Raw genomic sequence first — 16507 nt, 5'->3', positions numbered from 1 at the left:
CTGTCACCCATGTCCCTAAGACATTGTTCATTTTTTTCTATTCCTTTCTCTATTGGTTCTTCTAACTATAATTTTGATTGTCCTGTCTTCTAGTTACACATTCTTTCTTTTGCCTGTTCAAATCTGCTGTTGTATGCCTCTTGTGTGCTTTTGATCTCCATCTTTGTGCCTTTCATCCCCAAAATTTCCATTATGTTTCTTTTTAAACTTTTGAATTCCTCTTTATGCTCCCAAATTTTCTTTTTAGTATCCTGTATCTCTATATCCACCATTTATTTATTTTTATCTATATTTTCCTTTACCTCTCGAATTTATTTAGGAGATTTTCTTGAACTTCTTTGATTAGTTGTTCTAAATTCTGTGTCTCCTCAGAAGATTTAATTTTTTTCTTAGACTAAGCCATATCTTCCTGTTTCTTAATGTGGCTTGTAATTTTTTGCTGGTATCTGGGCATCTGATTTTTTTTTTATTTGCTAACTCTGAAAGTCATTTTTTCTCTCCTGCCTAGGATTTTATTGTTGAATGGAAAGAAGATTTGGCAACTTTGGAAGGTAGAAAGGCCCAGTGATGGACCCAGAGGTGACATGCCACAACCCACCACAGTCCAATGATGTCAAAAATATAGGACTGACCATCTCCCATGGCAAATATGAGCTTGGACACTGACATTTTCTTACACTTCAACCCTAGGCTCCAGTGTTTCCTAGGCCCTCTAATGAGAATGGGCTTTTAGAACTCTGCAAAGTTGTCCATTCTTTCATCCTCCACACCAGCCCACTTCCCCACCTCCTGCCAATACACAAAACTTGTTTTCCCCTCAACTCACAGGAGCTTCTCCACCCAATGTCACCCCCACACCTGCCATTTTTGTTTTCTCCTACACTGGAAAGGTGGAGAAAAGGAGCAATAAAAGAAAGCTTGATGCTCTAGCTTAAGTCTGCTGGTTCTCTACCTTCCCAGGTCCAGGCACCTAAACTGCAATTCCTGCTTCCCACTCCCCCTCATCTTGACCCCTTCCCCCACTCCCAGGCATCTCCACCCCATCCTAGACTCAAGTATCCCTAACTCAGCCCTGTTTACTTCCCTCAATCTGAACTAGTTGTTGTGGCTGCTGCAATAGTTACCTTTGAGTGTGTTCCTTCACCCGGTGTAGTCCCATCGTGTCCCTAAATCTGGAGTCCTAATCCCAGAGTTAAATCTAGGGAGCAGGAACCAGAGTTATCTGAAGTATAACCCAAGGAGCTACCTGGAGTTAGAAGAAGATGAAAAACATTGGCTTTATGGAGGTAGGAACCTACTTTCTTATCACTACTCTGAGGGGCAAGGGGTATTCCCTGGGGCAGGGCCTCAGAGATACTCAGATTGTCTCCATTTCAAACTCTCATGGAACAAAAGGGAAACCACCTCCTACTGCTCCACAGTTTTACTTGCCTGACTTGTAAGTAATTTCCCTTTCTGCCATGCTAGGCTCCCTAACCTTTGGTACTGAATCATGGGTTCCGTGTAACTGATGCAAGCCACAGTGATATAGCATGGCCTTCTAAATCTTGAGATATATGGGGATATTGTGCTAACCCCTATGAAGCTGCAGGTAGGCACTTCCTTCTGAAGATGAAAGCTGAAGTGGAATAAGGGATATACCTAAGAGCTGAAATTATTCCTCTCATATTTTATTTAGATAAGTTCACATCAAGAAGTGGAAAAAGTTACAGGAAATTAAGCTTTTCCTAGTATGAACTGATACTTTCTACTTTTCTTCTCCTGTGTAGTTCATCCGCTATTGTTTAGTGGACAAATTTAAAGACCAATTTGATGAATGAGCCCTATCAATTGAAGTGTTTAACATAAGATTTAGATTTATTGTGCCACTTTGGGAAAGTGGCTTAGCCTTCATTTATCATAGTTTCCCCTACCACAAAATCAGCATCGATATATCCTCATGCTTCTTTGCCTCCTAAAACATACAATGATATATGTGGGAAGGACTTCAAAGTACTTTACCTCTAAGATGAACGTACACATTTTATTTGTCTTGGGGATCCTCTTTTCTAATCCAGGGTTTACTTTAAAACATGTCTTTAAAACTGCTTTGGGAGACAATAAATCCTGAAATGTTATTGCATGTCAGTAGTTTTAGAGAATGTTGAGGGAGAAAAAATACTTAAGAAAATATTTTCAATGCCCTCTTTCCCTTTTTGTCTTTCTTATTTGAGGGGAAGAACCAGTCCTGAAGAACCCAGTTCCAAAGTTGATGAATGCTGTTGTCTGTCCTCTAACTTTCTTATAGTCTGTTACAAAATCTTGGTTACATTTAGCTTCGCTGATGTAACCTGGTCCATTTAGATTGGAAGGAAGGGTAACAGAACCTGGTGGCACAGAAAGGCTCTGCATATTAGTGTTTTTCTACCACCAGAAGTTCAAGCCCATGGGTGCTCCAACCCTTTACTTTTCCTTTCTCCTTTTTCATTTGACTTTAATGTTGACTCTTTTCATATTTACAGATGACAATACCAGTAGGCAGGAGGATAGATCATTATTGGAGTAAGGTATGAAAACTTTTCTTTATATTAGCAATTGTTCTCTTTGTGGTGACAGCTGTATCTAGTCAAAATAAACAAGAACTAGATCACAGACCATGTTGTTAGAAACTTTGATGAACAATAAATAATGTGCACCCCTCCATGGGACATTCTATGACAGTAACTAGAAATTTATCAAACTTTCTTTTCCAATAGAAAGGAATGTTTGATCTTCCCACTGATTGTTCTGTCTCGTAAAAGAATGCTATTGGAACAAGCTTCTAAAAATGTATTCTTGGGATCTTTATTTCTCATCTTGTTCTGCAGTCCTTGTTTTAAAGGGTGGTGGCTGCCAACTTCTATTTTGTATTCAGCTATTAACCTGAAATGCTCCCAAGACTAAATTGACCAACATTTTGTTGATCACATGGAAGAATGAGGTGCAATGTATCCTGTTTACAGAGTTAATAAACTGAATTCCCAGGCATACTGGGAGAAAACAATAGTTTTCTTCACTGCAACTTTATTTATTTAATAATGAGAACAGTGCATAAAAAAGATTTGAAGATCACATTTCTTCTTTTTAAATATTTTTATTGAGATAATTTCACACACATACAGTTCATGCAAAGTAAACAATCAGGGGCCCACAATATTACAACATAGTTGCATATGCATCACCATGATCATTTTTAGAATATTTGCATCACTCTGGAAAAAGAAATAAAAAGAAAAAGGAAAAACTCGTATATCCCATACCCCTTACCCCTCCCTCTCATTGACCACTAGCATGTCAATCCACCTTATTTTTTTTATTCTTTAACCACCCCCATTATTTATTTATTTATTCCTTATTTTTTTACTTATCTGTACATATCCTGAATAAAGGGAGCACCAGACACAAGGTTTTCACAATCACACAGTCACTTTGTAAAAGCTACATAGTTATAATATATAATTATATTGTAATAGTTATAATATTAATATTAATAGTTATTAATTATTAATAATTAGTATTATTAACTTATAATAATTATGTTATTATTATTACATAGTAATAACAATAATAATTTATTATAATATAATAAACATATTATACTATGTTTAATATACATAGTATATTAAAAAGCTACATAATTGTAATCATTTTCAACAATCAAGCCTACTGGAATACAGTTCAACAGTTTCAGATACTTCCATCTAGTGACTCCAATACACCATAAACTAAAAGGGGATATCTATATAATGCATAAGAATAACCTCCAGCATAACTTCTTGACTCCATTTGAAATCTTTCAGCCACTGAAACATTTTGTCTCATTTCTCTCTTCCCCATTTTGGTCAAGAAGGCTTTCTCAATCCCCTGATGCTGGGTCCTGGCTCATCCCCAGGAGTCCTATCCCACGTTGCCAGGGAGATATACACCTCTAGTAATCTTGTCCCATGTAGCAGGGTACACAGTGAGTTCACCTGCAGAGTTGGCTTAGAGAGGAAAACCACATCTGAGCAACAAAAGAGGTTCTCTGGGTGGCTGTTAGGCATAATTATAAGTAGGCTTAGCTTTTCTTTTGCAGGAATAAGTTTAATAGGGGCAAGCCCCATGATCAAGGACTCAAGATATTGAATTGGTTGTCCCCACTGCTTGCAAGAATATCAGGAATTCCCCAGATGGGGAAGTTGAATATTTCCTCATTTCTCCCCAGTCCCCCAAGTGGACTTTGCAAATACCTTTGTATTCTCCACCCAGATTACTCTGGGCTGTACTGGGGCATCACACTAACCTGCTAGAAATCAACAAAATCTCACACCCTATTGAAGATTCCATCTGATTATGATATTTGAATAAACTGATGATACAAGTTAAATTAGATTATGCTCTACCAAAAATATAAATTTTGCACCAAATAAACCACTCTTCCTTTGGTCTCACAAAGTTGAAGTTTTAAAACATGGGTGATATCATCCTTTACCCTGTATTCTGATTTACCTTAATCCTATCCATATCAGCTCCATTCATATCTCTGGCTGAAGTCTGATCACTTTTTCAACTATTTAACAGTTGCTTAGGGGGTAATGCTTACTTTCTTAGCTTCAGAGCTCTAATTCTGAGTCTCAGGTGTCACATAATGCCCAAAGTTTCTGGGATTGACCAGGTTATACACAAATAGCTCAGTATCTCAGAATTTAGATATAACAGTTACAACTCGTGAATATACATGACTGCTGTAAGAGCTTACAATCTAAGACCCTTTACAATAGGTCCCAAACTGATAACCGTTGCTCTCACCTTCAATTCTCCACGTTTGTATGTTATAGTTAGTCTATATGAGGAATGACAATATTTGTCTTTTTGTTCCTGCCATTTCATTCAACATACTGTCATTAAGCTTCATTCACCTAATTACATGCCTCACAACTTCATTCCTTCTTGCAGCCTCTCAGTAGTTCATTGTTTGTATGCACCACATTTCCCCTTTCAATTCTTCATTGGTATACCCTTCTGCCTCCTTAATCCAATGGGAGTCATAAACAATGCCACCATCAACTCCAGTGTGCATAAGTCCATTCCTGTCCCCACTCTCAGCTCTTCCAGGTATATTCCTAGCATCAGTGTTGCAGGATTATATAGCAACCCCACCCTTAACCTCCTGTGGAACCACCAGACTGCCCTTCAGAGGGGCTGCAACACTCTTCTTCCCTACCAACTCTGATTAGGTACGTCTCTCTCTCTACATTATCTCTAGCACTTGTTTCTTTCTGCTCATTTTTAAATAGTTTTATTCACATATCATACAATCCAACCTAAGTATAAAAAATCTATGGTTCCTAGTATAAACACATAGCCATGCCTTTGCCACCATAATTTATATGATGACATTTTCTTTTCTTCGGAAAACATTCCTATACCCACCCCCATATCCCTGGATTGTTGACATTTAGCTTTGGCATGGTGCCTTTTTTACCTTCAGTGAATGCATATTTACAGTGATACTGTTGACTATAGACCCTAGCTTACATTGATTGTATTTTTTCTTGTATACCATCCCATTTTCAATACCTTGCAATGTTTACACTAACTTGTTCTCTCTCACACAAAAACATTCTTATATTTCTACATTTAATCACCACCTTTGTCCCCTCTAAGCATTCCTAAGATATGCCATCTCAGTCTTTATCTCATATCTATCCTACTGATGTCAGACATGCCCCTCAGCCCTTCTTTCTCAACCATACTCATGTTCAGCTTCATTCCATGTACTTATATTATTGTGCTACCATCAGATAGTATTGTGCTATACATATCTGAAATTTTATAATCAATCCTATTATACATTCTGTGCACTTTCAGCACTAAATGCTCAATAACTATCACCTTTCTATCTCCTGATAACCTTTGTCCATAAATTTAACTTTAAAAGTTCACTCATTAATGTTAGTTCATATTAGTGATACCATACAGTATCTGTTGTTTTGTTTCTTGCTAATTTCACACACCACAATGTCCTCAAGGTTCATCCATGTTGTTGCATGCATCCTGACTTTATTCTGTCATACAGTTGTATAATATTCCATTGTATGTATACACCAAGCTTGTTTAGCCACTTATCCATTGATGGACATTTGGGATGTTTCCATCCCTTTGCAGTCATAAGTACAAGTGTCCCTTTGGGCCATTGCCTTCAGGTCCTCTGAATATATACCTAGTAATGTGATTGATGGATCATATGGCAATTCTATTCTTAGCTTCCTGAAGAATCACCAAACTGCCTTCCAGAGAGGTTGTACCATTTTACATTCCCATAAACAGTAGATAAGTGTGCCTCTTTCTCCACATCCTATGAAGCATTTGTTGTTTGCTGCTTTTCTGATAATGGCCATTCTAATGGATATGAGATGGTACCTCATTGTGGTTTTGATTTGCATTTCCCTAATAGCCCGTGAAGTTGAGCATCTTTTGATAAACCTTTTAGCCACTTGATTTCCTCTTCAGAAAAGTTTCTATTCATGACTTTTGGCCATTTTAAAAACAAGTTAATGCAATTTTATTGCTATATTACATATATTCACACACCATGCAATCATCCAAACTATACAATCAATGGTTCTCAATATCATCATATAGCTGTGCATTTATCATCACAACTGACTTTTTTTCTCTTTTGTGGCAAATAACATGTATTAAAAAGGCATAAATTTCAAAGCATACCACAACAATTTGTTGCAGAACAGATTTCAGAGGTTAGTATAGGTTAAAATTCCACAATTTTAGGCTTTTACTACTAGCTGCTCCAAGCACTGGAAACTAAAAGAAATATCAATATAATGATTCAGCACTCATACTCACTTGTTAAACTCTACCTCCTCTGTATAACTCCACCATCACCTTTGATCTTTCTCATACTCTTCACATGTATTTGTGCTATACCTTTCAAACTTTTTCATGTTGAAAGGGGCTGTCAAAAATATGGGATGGGGAATGCAATTAGTTTATGTTCTAGAAGGGTTGGCCCCTATGCACTTCAGGACTAATCTGGTCCAGGCACTTGTCTGGAGGAAAGTAACCCTAGTGTGTGGAACCTTTGTAGAATTTCATTCAAAGCCCTTGGTGCTCTTAAGGTTTGGCAAGATTTGTTTTGGTTGGGGTTTGGCAAACTATGATAGATAGCAATGTCTAACTAAAGCTTGCGTAAGAATGACTTACAGAGTAGCCTCTCAACTCTATTTGAACACTCTCAGCCACTGAAACCTTATTCGTTACACTTCTTTCCCCCCATTTGATCAGGATGACATTGTTGATTCCACAGTGCTAGGGACAGGTTCATCCCTGGGTGTCATCTCCCACACTGCCAGGGAGACTTTTCATTCCTGGATATCATGTCCCACATGGGGGGTAGAGGCAATGATTTCATTTTGCAGAGGTCACCTTAAAGAGAGAGAGGCCACATCTGAGCAACAAAAGAGGTCCTCTGGAAGTAACCCTTAGGCATACCTATCGTTAGGCTAAGCTTTTTCACTACATACATAAGCTTCACAAGAACAAGCCTCAAGATCAAGAGCTTAACCTATTGATTTGGTTGTCCCTAATGCTTGACACAGTATTGGGGATATGCCTGGTGGTAAAGTTTAGTAGTTCCATATTTTTTGTCCCATCCCTCAAGGGACTTTGCCAATACTTTTTTTTTAAAACACTTTGTATTGCATAATATAAAATATATACAAAGAAAATAAAGAAAAAGCAATAGTTTTCAAAGCACTCTTCAACAAGTAGTTACAAGAGAGATCACAGAGTTTGTCATGGGCTACCATACCATCCTCTCAGATTTTTCCTTCTAGCTGCTCCAAAATGTAGGAAGCTAGACAGAATAAATATTTTTTTATCATCACAATGGACTTTTCTTTTCTTTTTTGTGAAAAGTAACATATATATAAAAAAGCATTAAATTTCAAACAGCAGAATGATTTGTAGAATAGACAGAGTTTGGTATGGTTTACAATTCCACTATTTTAGATTTTTACTTCTAGCTTCTCTAAGATACTGGAGACTATCAATTTAATGATTCAGCAATCATATTCATTTGTTAAACCCTAACTTCTCTGTATAATTCCACTATCACCTTTGATCTTTCTATTCCACTATTTAAGGATATTTGGGCTATGGCCATTCTAACTTTTTCATGTTGGAAGTGGCAGTCAGTAATATGGGTTAGGGAGATGGAACTATCTGATGTTCTGGTGAGGCTGGGCCCTTCAGGTTTCAGGACTTATCTGGTCCAGGGACCCATCTGGAAGTTGTAGATTTCTGGAAAGTTACCCTAGTGGATGGAACATTTGTAGAATCTTATATATTGCCCTAGGTGTTCTTTAGGATTGGCTGGAATGGTTTGGTTGAGGTTTGGCAAGTTGTGATAGGTAGCAATATCTACCTGAAGCTTGTGTAAAAGTGACCTCCAGAGTAGCCTCTCAACTCTATTTGAACTCTCTCAGCCACTGATATTATTTGTTACACTTCTTTTCCCCCTTTTGGTCAGGATGGAATTGTTGATCCTACAGTGCCAAGGCTGGACTCATACCTGGGAGACATCTCCCATACTGCCATACTTCCTGGATGTCATGTCCCACATAGGGGGGAGGGCAATGATTTCACTTACAGAGTTGGACTTAGAGTGAGGCCACATCTGAGGAACAGAAGAGGTCCTCCAGAAGTAACTCTTGGGCATAAGCTTCTCTACTACCTACATAAGCTTCACAAGGTGAAACCTCAAGGTCATGAGCTTGGCCCATTGATTTGGGTGTCCCTGATGTTTGACATAGTATTGGGGCATTCCCTGATGGTAAAGCTTAATAATTTTATATTTTATTTCCCATCCCTCAATGGACTTTACCAATACATTTTTATTATCTGCTTAATATAGTCTGGGATGTATCTAGGCATTGCATTAAGCTACACTGGATTAAAGACTCTCATTCTTATTCTGGGCTTCCTGTGTTTGGATTGTTTAAGTGATCTATCCAGACAGGTTGAGTTAGATTACCTGCTCCAGAAAATTTAGGTTCTGGAAAAAATAAAATATTCTTCTAGTCTCAAAGAGTAGATGAAGTTCTAAAACACAGACAATGTCTTCCTTACCACTGTATTCTGGATTATTTTAAAACTGACCTTCATGGCTTCATTCTTATCTCTAAATACCAAGTTCTACATATATAACACCACCTCTCAAAATTATGAAATAACTATTACCACTACAGATTAAATATGATTGCTCTAAAAGCTTACAATCAAGGCCCCAATTTTCTTATAAGCATTTTCTAAATGAGACCGTTCAATATTTACTCTTTTGTTTCTGTCTTATTTTGCCTCAGCATATGTCCCACAGGTTCATTCACAGCATTGCATGCCTCAAAGCTTCATTTCTTTTTGTAGCAGCACAATATTCTCTCATATGTTTACACTGTCATTTGCCAATCTACTTCTCAGACAGTGCATCCTTCAGCCACCTCCTCATTGGACATAATGTGTAATGTCTTGGTCAACAGTCCATCAACACTTTCAATTTTAGATAATTTCATTGTTCCCAAGAGAAAAGTAACCAATAAACACACTATCACCAAATGAAAATCAAAACCTCCCTATAACACTTGTCCCTCCTCCAATTATTTAATCTTGATATTGCTGTGGTACTGTTGATGTTTTTTTATTAAACATAGCCCATGGCATGCAGCATCAGTTTTCCCTCATAACCCAAAATTATACACCCTTTGTGCAAGTTTCATACCTTTGCAGTAGTTCATGCAAGAACTTATTTATATTTGTAGTATTAATGGGTGGGACATATGGACCTATACAAACCCTTTCAATCATGTTCACCTTCAATACTTATAGACTCACTAGTGAACCACCTTCACTTTGATCTATTACCTTATATTTAAGTTCAACCTCATTAGTTAACTGTTCACCCATCTCTAGCTTTCATGTATCTCTGGGTCCCCTATATTATGTATCATAGGCCTCTGATTTTACCTTTACCATGGTCATAAAAGTGGAATCATCTAATATCTATCTATACAGTATATCTGGCTTATTTCATGCAGCATTATGTCCTCAGTGTTGACCCATTTTGTCATGTGCTTCAGGACATCATTAATCTTACTGCTGTATAATATTCCATTGTATGTATATACCATATTTTGTTAATCCACTCGTTGTTGATGGACACTTGGATTGTTTCCATCTTTGGGTGATTGTGAATAATGCTGTTATGAACATTGGTGTGCAAATGTCTGTTTGTGTCACTGCTTTCAAACCGCTTTCAGCTCTTTTGAGTATATACTGAATACTGATATTGCCAGGTCATAGGGCAATTCAATATTTAGTTTCGTGAGGAACCATAGACTGTGTCCCATAGTGGCGGTCCCATTATACATTCCCACAGTACTGCATAAGTGCCCAAATTTCTCCACATCCTCTCCAAAATTTGTAGTTTCCCATTTGTTTAATAGCAGCCATTCTTATAAGTGTGATGTGCTGTCTCATTGAAGTCTTGATCTATATTTCCCTTATAGTCAATGAAAATGAGCATCTCTTCATGTACTTTTTAGCCATCCATATTTGTGCTTCAGAAAGATGCCTATTCAAATCTTCAGACCATTTTATAATTGGGTTGTTTGTTCTTTTGTTATTGAGTTGTATGATTTCTTTATGTATTCATATCAACGTTTATCAGATGTGTGTTTTACAAGTACTTTCTCCCCTTGATTTAGCTGTCTCTTCACCTTTTGGAAAAGTATATTGATGTGCAAAATCATTTAATTTTAAGGAGTTCCCATTTATCTATTTTTAATTTTGTTGCTTGTGCCTTGCATGTCAAGTTAAGGAAGCTGCCTCCTATTACTACTTCTTGAAGAGGTTTCCCTATATTTTCTTCTAGAATCTTTATCATACTGCTTCTTATATTTAGGTGTTTGATCCACTTTGAATTAATTTTTGTATAGGATGTAAGGCAAGGGTCCTTTTTCATTCTTTTGGCTATTGATATCCAGTTTTCCCATGGCCATTTATTGAAAACCCTGTCCGTCTTAGTTCACTGGATTTGGGGGTGTTCTAGTTTGCTAGCTGCCAGAATGCAACACACCAGAGATGGATTGGCTTTTAATAAAAGGGGATTTAGTTTGTTGGTTCTTCAGAGGAAAGGCAGCTAACTTTCCACTGAGGTTCTTTCTTACGTGGAAGGCACAGGATGGTCTCTGCTGGTCTTCTCTCCAGGCCCCTGGATTCCAATAACTTTCCCCAGGGTGACTTCTTTCTGCATTTCCAAAGGCCTGGGCTGAGCTGCGAGTGCTGAGATGAGGAATGCTGAGCTGCTTAGGCTGTGCTACATTGCGTTCTCTCATTTAAGCACCAGCCAATTAAGTCAAACGTCACTCATTGCAGCAGACACGCCTCCTAGCCGACTGCAGATGTAATTAGCAACAGATGAGGTTCACGTACCATTGGCTTATGTCTGCAGCAACAAGATTAGGTATGCTCACCTGGCCAAGTTGACAACTGAATCTAACTAACACATGTCCACCCCTTGTCAACTTGGCAACTTCAAGCATCACCTTACACAGATGTAAAAAATTCTCTTGCTGTGGACCTGTGAATCTCAAAACAAGTCTGGTGCCAATAAGCAAAGGAGGATAGTCACAGGATACAGATTTTCATTTCCATAGGGAGAAATTGGAAGAAACACAGATGTAAAACCTGCAGGGCAAGCGCCATGGGATTTCAAAGTCTGAAAGTCATTCATCCTTCAGCTATAGAAAGTGGCAGTCACACCCCTTCCAAGGGCCTATGCAGTGGCCGGCCTCTTTCCAAATTAATCTCGGGGAACATTGAAGAGACCAACTCTGGGCTCCACTCTCTCCAGGCATCTGGGCCACCCCTGGGCTCTCTTCCATTTCTGGGGCACATGCTCAACCCCTCCACATGGTGGCAGCCAGGTTCTCCCAGTCCCCCAAGGAGCGTGCTATGCCTTTTCCAAGGCCCGAGGCTGCACAACTCTTCCACTGCAATGAGAGGGGAGACTCATCCTCGCCCTTCAGGGTAAACTCACCCTCTCCATGTATATGGGTGGGTCCACTCTCGTGGCCGAGGTTTCTTGGCTTTAGACCCGAGCTTCCATGGTTCTCACTCTGCAAACTCCAATCTCTCCCTTTTGTGTCCTCCTTTGTCAAGATTGGCAGTGGTTCCAATTACACCAACAGTCTCTTCAAGCCCTCCAGGACTTCTCCATCATTCTCTTCACAATTCCTCCAAAATCTTCCCCTTAGCCATCCAAAACACCGTTCAAATATATCTGGCATTTGCAAACTGCAGCAGCACCCCACTCTCCGGTACCAAACTCTTCTAGTTTGCTAGCTGCCGGAATGCAACACACCAGAGATGGATTGGCTTTTAATAAAAGGGGATTTAGTTTGTTGGTTCTTCAGAGGAAAGGCAGCTAACTTTCCACTGAGGTTCTTTCTTACGTGGAAGGCACAGGATGGTCTCTGCTGGTCTTCTCTCCAGGCCCCTGGGTTCCAAAAACTTTCCCCAGGGTGACTTCTTTCTGCATCTCCAAAGGCCTGGGCTGAGCTGTGAGTGCTGAGATGAGGAATGCCGAGCTGCTTAGGCTGTGCTATATTTCATTCTCTCATTTAAGCACCAGCCAATTAAGTCAAATATCACTCATTGCAGCAGACACGCCTCCTAGCCGACTGCAGATGTAATTAGCAACAGATGAGGTTCACATACCATTGGCTTATGTCCGCAGCAACAAGACTAGGTATGCTCACCTGGCCAAGTTGACAACTGAATCTAACTAACACAGGGGGCATTGTCGAAAATCAGTTGGCCATAGGTTTAGTGGTCTATTTCTACACTCTCAATTCAATTCCATTGGTCAATTCTTCTATCTTTGTGCCAATACCATGCTATTTTGACTACTGTAGTTTTATAATAAGATTCAAAATCAGGAAGTGTTAATCCTCCCACTTCATCCTTCTTTATTAGGGAGCTTTCAGCTATTTGGGGTCTCTTTCTCTTTCAGCTGAATTTGGTAACTGGTTTTTTCAAGCCTTCAAAGTAGGTTGTTGGAATTTTGATTGTTACTGCCTGAAATTTGTAGATCAATTTGCATAGAACTGACATCTTAATTATATTTAACCTTCTGTTCCATAAGCAGGGAATATCTTTCCATCTATTTAGATCTTCTTTGATTTCTTTTAGCAATGTTATGTAGTTTTCTGCGTACAGGTCATTTACATCTCTAGTTGAATTCATTCCTAGATACTTGATTCTTTTTTAAAAAATTTGACTATATAAAAATGTAAAAATTGTTTATTTTTATTCTTTATATTTTATTGATATATATTATATATTTACATACCATGTAATCATCCAAAGTGCACAATCAGTGGATCACAGTATCATCATATAGCTGTGCATTTATCATCACAATATTTTTTTTATTTTTTTGTAAAAAATAACATATATACAAAAAAGCAATGCATTTCAAAGCACATCATAGCAATTAGTTGTAGAACAAATTTCAGAGTTTGGTATGAGTTACAATTCCACTATTTTAGAATTTTACTTCTAGTTGCTCTAAGATACTGGAGACTAAATGAAATATAAAAATAATGATTCAGCAACCATACTTCTTTCTTTCTTTTTTTTTTCTTTACATGGGCAGGTACTTGGAATCGAACCCGGGTCTTCAGCATGGCAGGTGAGAACCATACTTATTTCTTAAAACCTACCTTCCCTGTATAAACCACCACTGCCTTTGATCATTCTGCCACTCTTCTGAGGTATTTGGGCTATGCCCATTCTAATTTTTCATGTTGCAAAGGGCTATTGATAACATGGATTAGAATGGAAGTAGTTGATGTTCTGGATAGGCTGGCCCCTCTGCATTTCAGGACTTATTTGGTCCTGGAGATTATAAGTTTCTGGAAAGTTACCCTAGTGCACGGAACCTTTGTAGAATCTTATAAAATGCCCTAGGTGTTCTTTAGGATTGGCAGGAATGATTTTGGTTGGGATTTCACAAGCTATGATAGCTAGCAATTTCTAACTGAAAGGTGCATAAGAATGACCTCTAGAGTTGCCTCATATTCTATTTGAACTCTCTCAGCCAGTGCTATCATATTGACTACACTTCTTTACCCCCCCCTTTTGTTCAGGGTAGCATTGTTCATCTCATGTACCAGGGCCAGGGCTCATCCCTGGGAGTCATCTCCCATGCCACCATGGAGTCTTTCACCCTGAATGTCATGTACCACGTAGAGGGTAGGGTAATGATTTCACTTGCAGAGTTTAGCATAGAGAGAGAGAGAGGCCTCATTTGAGCAACAAAAAAAGTCCTCCAGAAGTAAACCTTAGTCATGCCTATGGTAGATGAAGCTACTCCACCATATACATATGCTTCACAAGAGCGAGCCTCAAGATCAAGGACTTGGCCTATTGGTTTGAGTATTCCTAATATTTAACACAGTATTGGAGGTTTCCCCTGTAGTAAAGTTTAATAGGTCCATATTTTTCCTTCTACCCCTCAAAAGATTTTGCCAATACTTTTTGATTATCTGCTTAATATATTCTGAAATGTATCCAGGCATTATATTCAGCTACACAGTATTAAAGGGTCTCATTCTTATTCTGGGGCTCCCTGTGTTAGATTGTTTAAGTGATATATCCAGACAGGTTGAGTTAGATAAGCTGCTACAAAAAAATTAGGTTCTGGACAAAATAAACCTTTCTTCCTTTGGTCTCAAAGAGTTGATGAAGTTCTATACAGACAATATCTTCCTTACCCCTGTATTCTGAATTATCTTAATCCCGACCTGATTGGCTTCATTCTTATCTCTAAATACCAGCTGATACATGTATAAATCAGCCTCTCAAAATGCAAAAATAACAATTACTGCTCTGGACTAAATGTGACTGCTGTAAGAGCTTACAATCTGGCCACCTGTTTTCTTATAATTATTTTCTAAATGAGACCATACAATATTTGCTCATTTGTTTCTGGTTTATTTTTCCTCATCAAATGTACCACAACTTCATTCACAGCATTGCATGCCTCACAACTTCATTCCTTTTTGTCACTGCACATGTTTTCATATGTATACACCACCCTTCACTAATCTACTTCTGTCAGTACATCAGTCAGCCACCTCCACCCATTGGGCATCATATATAATATCCAAGCCAACAGTCCATCAGCACACTCAATTTTAGAGATAAAGATAAACATCCTCACCAAATAGAAAATCCAAACATCCACTTAAATATTGCCCCTTCCCATTACTTACCCCTGGTATTGCTGGTATGTTGATGTTTTCTTGTTAAAAATAGCCCATAATATGCAATCGTGGTTTTCTCCCTATATCCCCAAATTATCCACTCTTTATACAAGATTCACACTTTTGCAGTAGTTCATGCAAGAATTTATTTGTCTATGTAATGTTAATCAGTGGGACACATGAGTCTACTTAACCCCTTTCAATCACGTTCACCTTCAATATGGTAAGTTACTTATAGACCCACTAGTGAGCTGCCTTCACTTCGATCTATCCCCTTACATTTAAATTCAACCTCAGTAACTAACTGTTCACCCATCTCTAGCTTCCATATATCTCTAGGTCCCCTATATTCTGTACTATAAGCCTCTGATTTTACCTTTACCATGGTCATAAAAGTGGAATCATACAATATCTATCTATACAGTATCTAGCTTATTTCATGCAGCATTATGTCCTCAGGCCTTACCCATCTTGTCATGTGCTTCAGAACATCATTTGTCTTACTGCTGCATAATATTTCATCATATGTATATTCCACATTTTGTTAATCCACTTGTCTGTAGATAGGCACTTGAATTGTTTCCATCTTTTGGTGATCGTGAATAATACAGTCATGAATATCAGTGTGAAAATGTCTGTTTGTGTCACTGCTTTTAGCTCTTCCAGGTATATACTGAGTAGTGGTATTACCAGGGCATACGTTAACTCAATATTTAGGTTTCTGAGAAACCACAGACTGTCTTCCATAGTGGCTGCACTATTATACATTCCCACCGGCAGTGCATAAGTGTCCCAATTTCTTCACATCCTCTCCAACATTTGTAGTTTCCTGTTTGTTTAATAGCAGTCATTCTTATAGGTGTGATGTGGTGTCTCATTGAAGTCTTGATCTGTATTTTCCCTATAGCAAATGAAAATGAGCATCTCTTCATATGCTTCTTAGCTATCTGTATTTGCTCTTCAGAAAAATGCCTATTCATATCTTCAGACCATTTCATAATTGGGCTTTTTATTCTTTTATGTTGAGTTGTATGATTTTGCTAGGTATACAGGATATCAAACTGTTATCTGTTGTGTGATTTCCAAATATTTCTCCCATTGAATTGGCTGCCTTTTCACCTTTTTGGAAAAGTATATTTTTAAAAAGTATTTTGAGGTGCAAA

General features: G+C 38.2%; 1 long non-coding RNA gene across 1 annotated transcript; it reads left to right on the top strand.

Annotated features, from left to right (window-relative positions):
* The first annotated feature begins 512 nt into the window (after positions 1 to 512).
* LOC143670698 (uncharacterized) lies at positions 513 to 13769 on the top strand. Its single transcript, XR_013169437.1, has 3 exons — positions 513 to 1286; positions 2502 to 2546; positions 13733 to 13769. It is a non-coding gene; the product is annotated as an uncharacterized LOC143670698 (long non-coding RNA).
* Positions 13770 to 16507: the final 2738 nt, after the last annotated feature.

Source organism: Tamandua tetradactyla, chromosome X (genome assembly GCF_023851605.1).
Source record: "Tamandua tetradactyla isolate mTamTet1 chromosome X, mTamTet1.pri, whole genome shotgun sequence".
Taxonomy (NCBI): Eukaryota; Metazoa; Chordata; class Mammalia; order Pilosa; family Myrmecophagidae; genus Tamandua; species Tamandua tetradactyla.
The sequence above is the reverse complement of the archived record's forward strand: the minus strand, read 5'-3'. Positions and strand labels throughout refer to the sequence as shown.